Here is a 10,143-nt window from a genome sequence, read left to right as displayed (position 1 = left end):
CCAAAGTATTGGAGCCTCAACTTCACGATCTGTCCTTCCAGTGAAAACTCAGGTCTGATTTCCTTAAGAATGGATGCGTTTGATCTTCTTGCAGTCCATGGGACTCTCAAGAGTCTCCTCCAGCACCATAATTCAAAAGCATCAATTCTTCGGCGATCAGCCTTCTTTATGGTCCAGCTCTCACTTCCATACATCACTACTGGGAAAACCATGGCTTTAACTATACGGACCTTTGTTGGTAAGGTGATGTCTCTACTTTTTAAGATGTTGTCTAGATTTGCCATCGCCTTTCTCCCAAGGAGCAGGCGTCTTTTAATTTCGTGACTGCTGTCACCGCCTACAAGTTAAATGTACATAAATTGTGGGATAACTGTATAAACTTTAAAGCTCAGTGGCCATCTCTCTCTCTCTCTCTCTCTCTCTGTACCCAACCAAATCATCCCATTCATGCAAGGACTTGTGCACTGGAACTTCCTATTCTCCTCTTGCACTCCTCCCAAATGTGTACTGGATGTTCCCCAAGTTCTTCAGAGCAGTTGAGGAGGCACACATAGGGCACATGGGGAGAGGGGGACAGTTCCGTTGCCCAAGCAGAAGTCCTTGCATCAACTTGGTTGGATAGAACCCAATACACATGCTATTTTTGGAAACCATTAGAGCAGGGGTCCCCAAACTAAGGCCCGCAGGCCAGATAAGTCCCGAGGGACTCATTTATCTGGCCTGCGGCGCCCCCCCCCCCCGCTGCTGTCCCCCACTCTTACCAGCGCTGTGCTACCTGGCTGCCCACTTCCAGGTCGGAGGAGCACCGGAAATAGCTTGTGCACATACACATCATTATCAGTGCATGCGCAAGCGTTGCTTCCGGTGCACATCCGGGTCGGAGGAGGCCCTTGCACATATGCACAAGCTATTTCTGGTGCTCCTCCAACCCGGACGTGCACCAGAAACAGCGTGTGCACATGCATATGGGCACACGCTTCCATGCCCTCCGGCCTGCCATGAGCTTGGCGCGGTAAGTTTGCTGACACCTGCATTAGAGACAGTCCTGGTATTAACTGGTACATAAATGTATTAAATAAATACATTGAAAATGTCATATGTTACTTTAAGATTACATTATGCTCTTACCCATGTGGTCTTAGATCATTTGTTTTTGAGTACTTTGTTTCAAGGGCCATTTTAGCATCATGGGGAACGGCTGCATTCCATGGTGTTGCTCTAGTAATAGGAGTCCATCACCAAGGTGTCATGGGGAAATACTGGATACTGTCTGTGGTTTTTGAGATTAGCTGTCAATAGTGAACTCATGAACACATGAGCAAAGATTTTGCAATGCACACCCATTAATGTTTACCCTTTAGTTATCTTGTGCAGATTGTGTTTAAATACCTTATCCGTATTATTTTTTTGTGAGCTCCTGCTTCTCATTATGGTCCTGTTCCCAGGAGGCTCTCCTCTTGATTGACACACAAAGTAACATCTGGAGCCACCCTTACATCCTGTTAAGATGAGCAAGTAAAATCCTCAGTGATTTACTGGGCCATAGATATCGGTCATAATATAGACATGAAAGCATGGGAACGTTTGTGGAATATGGATATAAAATTTACAACATGTTATGGTTTAAGAGAAAATTATATGAAAATGATATATCATTGGTATCTAACACTGAGTAAACTGGCAAAAAAAAGTATAAATCTAAATAAAACAACTGTAAAGAGAAAGAAGGTTCTTTTTATCATATGTGGTGGTCTTGTAGTAAGGTTAAAGATTACTGGGAAATGATATATAATGAATGGAAAAGGATGTTCAAGATAACCTTTGTAAAAAACAAACAAACCAGAAACTTTTCTTTGGGGGATTATAGGGACAGAACTACCTAAATTGGATAGAAAATTATTTATGTATGCTACTACAGCAGCAAGAATGCTACTCACCCAAAAATGTAAAGAAGCAGAAGTTCCAGCAAAGGAAGAATGGATACAAAAACTTATGGAATATGCAGAAATGGTGAAACTAACCAGAAGAATAAGAAGACAAGATAACAAACTTTTTATAAAAAAATGGAAATGGTTTATTAAATATTTACAGATAAGTTGCAAACAGGTAAAAACATTGGCAGGATTATTGTAATAACCTGCAGCGTCATAAGGATATATATTTAAAGTAGATAATTAAATGAGCAAATTAAATGAATTTGGATATGCAGAAGATATTAATAAAATTAATTTAAGGAACCGCAGAAAGAGAGGGAATGAAGTCATACTTTGAAATGTTAAAATGACTGTAAAATTAATGAAATGTATAAATTTGAAAAGTATAAATAACATCTTTTAAAAAGAATAACAACAATATAGGAAGCTACTTTGTACTGAGTCAGTCCATCTAGTGCAATATTGCCTGCAATGACTTTCTGGGCTTTCAGACAAGGGAACAGACACTCCCAGCCCTACCTGAGGTTGCTCAACGTAGGACATTCTGGATGCAATTCTTCTACCATTGAGCTCCAGACCTTCACCTCATGCAGCTCAAGTATTCCAAAACATGTGGAAACAGCCACTGTGTTTGCTCTCACATAGACAGCTTGGGGAAATGACAAGGCTTTATTTAACCTCTCATCTAAGGAAACGGAGCCCACAGGCCATTCTGTCTCAGTTCAGCTCCCATCATTTTATTTCCTAAACACTTCTTTCGTTTGTTAGGGAAGTTCAGGTTAAGAATCCACAGCTGTTGTCTATAAGGCAGCTGCCATCAGGATGAAGTAGGCAGGCGTAGTCACAAAAGATGGCATCCTGCTTAACAAACTGGCTTCACCCCTGACTTGGCTCGTCATCCCAAGGGTGTCACCACCTCCTTCAAAGTGGGACTCTGTGAGAAATCCAGCCATTTGGAGATTTTGTGGCTCCGTTACAATTTGCCTCTCAAGTAAAGCAAATGTTTGTCGGCAAAAGGGCATCATGATATTTGTTTGTTTTACAGGGAAAGTAAATACGAGCGCCCAGAGAAAAGTGATAAAGAAGAGCAAAGTATTGGATGACATCCATCCTAACATTACTCCCAAACGGTGAAGAGTTTGCCTAGTTGCACCCGTGGTTTCTGCACAAGCCCTAGGGTCTGCCACCTGGAGCTCCTTGGAGAGAGAAGTAGGATAAAACTGCAATAAATTCCACTATGTACCTTAGTGGCTGCACAACATCTTGCAAAAATGGAATCCAGCCATTGGTTTTGCCAGTTGCACTAACAGTATGGGCTTTGCACTGGAAGGATGATGCCACTGAATGCAACCCATTAAAAATTGCTCTGTCCCCCATGCCCTACATAGGCAGTTGAGTCATATGTGTGAGCTCTGAGGGGCAAGTATGCTGCGGCTCATCATACAGACAAGTTGCTCACCCTGTCCCACCGTGTATAGGAGAAGAAAGAGATTCTTTTCCTGGCCAAGGTGTGTCTGACCAACGCACCTCTGCTTCCATTCATTACAATGAAGCTGGAATCTGAGACCACATATTGAAATGACGGCACAATTTCTCAGGAAAGCTAGATGCATTATTTGGTTCTCTGCCAGCTACAGAATCCAGAAGAGAAGGTAGGTAATTGCATCCTCCTTGATTACGATGGTTGTTGGCTTTTGAGCATTGCTACTAATAATAGTGGCTACAGAAACAAAGATACCACCACAATGCATTTCTTGTTTGCACCAGATGAATCGCTGGGAACTTGTTTTGCATGAGTGCTATATGGGTGATTTTCGTGGGTGAAATAAGCAAAAGCATTACTCATTGCCATCTGTGACAAACGATTACCAGATTTTGTCTAGTGTGAGCATATGTCCACAGTAAGCATGTACAGTATAAGTGGAGCTGCATTATAATCCGAAAAGAGCTCACAAAAAATGGCAAATAATGTAACAGTGAACCTCCTCAAAACACCGCATATATACATACGTATGTACATGCATACATATGTCTGAGATCAAGAATGAAACTTAAGTGTAACAGACCTTTGAAGAAATATAACAAGGTGGACCGGTTTATGCTAGTTAAAAATAGTTGCAGTCGCCCCCACCCAACCTGCCAGTACAATTTGAAGTAATGTGGTTAATAGTATCACTCAAAGCACCTACAAGCAGTCAGTTCCACAGCATGAGATACCCTCTATGCAAAATTATAGAGTCTAGACTGTTCAGCTAGTCTGGGGGAGTCTGAATAGCCTTAAATATATTGCAGTCATAGGAGTGCCTTTTGCGTGCATATATAAATATGGGAACTAAAAGTTCAAAGCAGATATTGTATGTTATTTCTCAACACCACTAAAGCAGGTTGTTGTGTCCAGAAATCTCTGCGTTGAGAAATATATGGGTGGATGGGAAGCAGATCTGGATCTGTGAGTTGATCTCTAGGTGATTATAATTTGCTTATTATTTAGAATAGTGGTTCCCAAACTTTTTCCCACATGAACTACTTGAAGAATGTTGAGGGTCTTGGTGAACCATTTAACAATTTTCTGCCTGTTGTAGCAATTGTTATGTGCTGTGTTATATACATTTTTTAATTCTGTTTTACAGACATGCTATGGAGCACCGAATGGAACTCATGGAGCATTGGAAACCCCTGATTTAGAATACTTACACTCCATTGTCTGAAGAGGGTCTCAAAACAGTTTTCAATAGATGTGCACAATACATTCAGAAAGGTCTCCAAATATAATCTGTAGCAACACAGTGCCGGGTTTATTAAGGCAGCATTCTTTGCCCTCATTTTGAGTCTTCACCAGTTAACCTCCCTGCCAAGCAGCAGATCAACTAAGGATCTCTGAGGCATCTGAGGCTGAGCTGCTGGACCTGAGCAACACAGCCCAAGGTGTGACCAACTCTTTGGTTGTTGGCAGTTCCCAGGCAAGAGTGTTGACTGGGAATCTCTGAGACAAGCTTGAGGTCAGAAAAAGGTGTGGATAAATTATCAGGTGTAATAACACAAAATTGTGAGGGATTGCAGTCAAACATAACTATGTATGTGTGCTAGTTGCAGCAGAAAGGGGTTAAGACCAGAGAGTTCTATATCCTAGACCCAGCTGGGTCATGCCCCCTCTCCTTTGTGGGGGAGGAAGTGAAGTTTCTTCTATTTCCTTTCCTCACTCTCTTCCAGTGAGAGCCAGTATGGTGTAGTGGTTAAGAGCGGTAGACTCGTAATCTGGTGAACTGGGTTCGCATCTCCACTCCTCCACATGCAGCTGCTGGGTGACCTTGGGCCAGTCACACTTCTCTGAAGTCTCTCAGCCCCACTCACCTCACAGAGTGTTTGTTGTGGGGGACAAAGGGAAAGGAGATTGTTAGCCACTTTGAGACTCCTTTAGGTAGTGGTAAAGCGGGATATCAGATCCAAGCTCTTCTTCTTCTTCTTCCAGCCATGTAACCGACCAGGACAGATGTGTCAGAACTTGCTCCTAGTTCAAACCACATCTTTGAAACTCTATTGTGCATTTTGCACTCAATAGTAATCTACCTGTGTTCAGTTGCTGCTGCATGGAACAATGTATGGATCACACCTTTGGATTTAGTAAGTAAAGGGGTAGAGAGAGGGGGTCAAGAACTTTAAAGCAGACTAAACGGGGTATGCAAGTGGTTTAACAACCTATATTCCACACTATACTGCTGCTTAATTCTGAGACTGTTTATTACTGTGCTGGGGGCTCTCTCCCGCGAGAGTGTGTGCAAAGGGCCACATTTTGAATCCAGGCACCCAGCCCATTCTTTTATTATTTACACATGTGAGTCATAAGGATTCATATAATTTTCCTCCCACAAAAACTATACCAAGGAGCCTTCAAGCTTGTCCCTATTTTCAAGTGGAATTCAGTCAAGTACTATCAAATTCAGATTGCTCAGTTGTAGTTGATTGGAAGGTCTTCTGCAGCAAACCTACTTCCCAAAGGGATCAGACTTTGTGCAATATGGAAAGTGTTGATGAAATGCACTGGAAGGTATAGGATAACACTTTGCTTTGATGCAATGCCATCTAACCTTCCTGCAACTAAATCGGGATGGATGCTCAATAAACAGATAATCTGGAAGCTATGTATAAATTTAAAAAACCAATAAGGGATCTTAGAAAGGAGCAGTTGTATGCACTATGAGTGGCCCATTTATGAGGATTAGGTCCAATGCTAATTTTTTGGGGTCAAGTCACCACACAGTGATATTGAATCCTCAGTGCTCCTAGGTAAAAACTAGTCTTGTTTAAGTGTTTCCCTGTGATGATCTCAGATTCACTAAAAGCACACTGAAGCAGGGAAGACTTCACGTTTATAGGATCTACTTTGTGTTTTACTAGAATCCCCAGTTCCACCAACTGGAGCCAGGTGCAAAATTAAAGATCAGGGGTTCTCTGGGCAGGGACTTGTTTTAAGTACCAGAACTTAAGTAAGCTCACGTTTCTTCCACAAAAGGACTCACTTTCTCAAAAATCAGTTTCTGGTTATTCCAAGCTGTCTTCATTTCAACTGTCCAATGTGTTGGTAGTGCCATTTGGTCATTGCTATTTTTAAATAACCGGGGGACAAAAACTCAGCAATCTGGTACAAATTACCCAAAGATTAACCAGTAGATCCTAACCTACTGTCTGCTTTCCTCTGCTTTAAAGTGTATGGTTTTTCCCCAGGATGTTGTAATTTGTGAAAGTACCACTTGGCGGTGCTTTCACAAGAAGGCTTTACCTCACAAGTCGGAAAATGTGATGGCACTTCTACCCCACAGTGGGCATTTGAATCAATCTGGATTTCTAATTCCCACTGAAATTTAAAAAAAACACATGTGTGTGTTTAAATTCAAGCTTTTAATATTTTATCCATTAATTAAGTTCTATTCCTAGTGACATTGAGTCCCTTCAGTTTTTTTTATTAACCTACCACAATTATTACATCAGTTGTGCACGTTGCAACTGAGGTACAACATTCTGCCTCCATAAACGCTCCAATACCATAACAGTGGGATTGATACAGTCATCGTACTTCAACTCCTATGCACTGATTCAGTGAGAGGATAAAGCGCAGTGCAGTTTCGCTTAGTCTGCAGCGCTTCAAGGTCAGGATTTATTGTAATGTAAATCACAAAGCAATTTTATCTTGACAGAGATTATATACTGTTAAAATATTTCTCGATGAATTTAGCGATGCGTTTGCTTTTTCTTTGCAACTGCTGTGTGAGTTGGACTTTAGCCCAGAAAAGAATGAGATAGCAGCAGCCTGCTTGGTTTACCAGCAACAACTTAAACCTCTCTCCCCAGACCTGTTCAGGGCTCAGAAACAATAAAATCAAAAATCCATTGTTCCTGAACCTAGCCCTCTCTCAACCAACTGTGAGTGTGCACACACGTGCATTTCACATAGGTGCATGTGTGTGCATGCTATGGATTGTATCCAAAGGTGCCTTTATGCATGCAAACATGCGTTCTGCTCCCAGAGGAATATTTTACACCTTATGTTGAGTGTCATGAAGGAAAGGGGAAACTAGATTCAGCCTCTCACACCAGCAGAAGCATGAGACCTGCAAAAGATTGCACACTATTTTCCTGACATTTTGGTTGCTCTAATAGAAGTTTTGCACTAATATGGATTTTGGAATTTTACCTAATAGAGGTACTCTTGGGCACCATCTCACAGAAGCTTTTTCAGAACTCTCCATTAGATATTTTCTCTGTTCTGCTCATGATTCTATGGATAGAATACCACATCCTTTGCACAAACACGAACTGTTGTTGAGGAGGAAAACCATCTTTCCCTTGGCTTTTGCCCTCCATCCACTCACGCCACTGAGATACGCACACACAAACACTTTTCACATGTAAACAGCTGGATGAAGTAAGAATGTAAGAAGAGAAGGCCAATGGCCCATCTAGTCCAGCATCCTATTCACACAGGGGCTAACCTGATGCCTGTAGGAAACCCACAAGTGGGATTCAAACACAAGATTACCTTCCCCTTCTGTGGTCTCTAGAAACTGGTATTTGGACATGTTGCTGCCTCCAGCTGTGAAGGCAGAGCAGAGCCATCATGGCTAATAGCCACCAATAGCCCTGTTCTCCGTGAATTTGTCTAATTCTCTCTCAAAGCCATCTAGGTTGGTGGCCTTTACTGCCTCCTGTGGGAATGAGTGCCATAGTTTAATTATGAGCTGCAAAGAGGCACTTCCTTTTATTGGTTGTCCATGAGCTGAATGGAGCAATCTTAGCTTTCTCAGTAAAATAAATAAAGAAGTGAGTTAAACTCACATAATGCCTGTTTCTTTCCTTATGAAGAATGTATTTTATAGAACACAAAAAAGATCAAACGTATGTAGATTTTTAAATGTTCACTTTTTGTCTGTGGTGCTATAAAGAAATTTTTCTTTAAAAATTAGATGTCTAAAAAAACCAAAGATTACAACGGGTGAAAAACTCTATACCTTTTAAGGTGTCAATGCACTGACAGAGTTAAAAGACCACTTTTCCCCTTCATTTCTTCTTCAGATGCTGCTATATAATAACAATAGGTCCCCCTAGTGGGGAAAAAAGCTAAAATCTATGCTGTTCAACTTCTAAATATATCTGTGCTAATCCACTACTGTATAGCAACCTTGATTGTTACATTCAAAGTTCTCTCCCACTCGTAAAAATGAATGCTTGAAGAGATTTAATTAAGCTTTGTATGCCACTTTAATAATATCATGCAAGATATGCTGTTGAATTGCTTCATTAAGCAATCACATCAGAAGCCCCACCAGTCCAGATACAAGCGCAAAAATGGAAATCTACCTGCTAAGTATTTCATCACGTTAACAGAATACTCAATCCATTACATTGGATTTACCGTTGATATGTACCAAGTTCCTCAAATAGTATAACAATGCAAAATAAGCACAGACCTACAACTACATAGTTTTAAAAAGGATTTGGGGGATATGGTGGAAATTAATAGGTAGCATGTGCACACACTAAAAATGAGTTCTAACATGAAAGCATTGTGTCTTGAAAAGTAAAGACAATTCATCTCCCTTTGTAATTGGTGAGTTTCATAAACCTTGTTGCACTCTAAGATAATTTTTAGAGTAATTTCCTGTTATGATGTATATAAAACAGAGAGAACAAATATAACAACAGATAATATATAAAAGATAAAAACAAAATTATAAAATGGGCATGTTGAATGAGTACAGTTGTGCATTGGTTAAATTACTGATGTCCAAGTAAAGAATATTAGCACTATCTGATTATCAAGTACAGTGGTACCTCGGTTTTTGAACATAATCCGTTCTGGAAGACCGATCGAGTTCCGAAACGTTCGAAAACCAAAGCATTTACTTACGGAAAACTCAATACGGAAGCCGCATGGGGTGTTCGACTTCCGAAAAGCGTTCGAAAACCAAAGCATTTCCTTCCAGCGTTTGAGTTCCGAAATGTTCATCAACAGAGACGTTCAAAAACTGAGATATATCTTACGCTTGGCTTGCTACTTTTTCTCCCCTTCCTGGCTCACATAACAGCTAATTTTGCCCTAAAAATTCAGTCTCTGTCATGACAACTCTGATACGTCACCCAGGCCTAGTCTCATATCTAAGTGCTGGAGGAGGAGCCTTACCCATTTGGCATCTGGCACAAAGCCCCATTTCCTTGGTTTTCTTAATGGCCTGTCTGGAATGGCTATTCCAGCATGTGAATCTGTGCTGGATCCAAGCACAAAAGGGTCTCTCATAGAGTCTACTTCCTCTCCACCAAACTGTCCTTGTATTCACAAACTCATAGCGGTATTAATATCTTGGCAAAAGTGTGCCAGCATATTTGAGGTGGATTAATAATAGTTTTCAAACACTTTTAGAATAACTTGGGTTGGGGAGGCGGTTTTGTCAGTGGAGTAGGGTGGATCTTTGAGTTTTCTGTTAAAAATAGCATGGAGTTCAATGTCATGATTATGCAACAAAGAGATATTTAAGTCATATTCATGGTGTGTGCAGGGCATTAAGAAGCAAGCTGTCTTACGTTTTTGAGATGCAATGCTTACTAGTCCACAGCTAATAGATAGTGCCTGTAGCATGTTTTTGCTAGACAGAAAAGCAAACAATCCTCTGTATAGATTTTTGAAGCTTCGCGTGACCTCCTGTTCAGCTTTGATATT

The sequence above is a fragment of the Podarcis muralis genome, chromosome 11 (assembly GCF_964188315.1).
Source record: "Podarcis muralis chromosome 11, rPodMur119.hap1.1, whole genome shotgun sequence".
Lineage (NCBI taxonomy): Eukaryota > Metazoa > Chordata > Lepidosauria > Squamata > Lacertidae > Podarcis > Podarcis muralis.
This window is presented reverse-complemented; position numbering follows the sequence as displayed.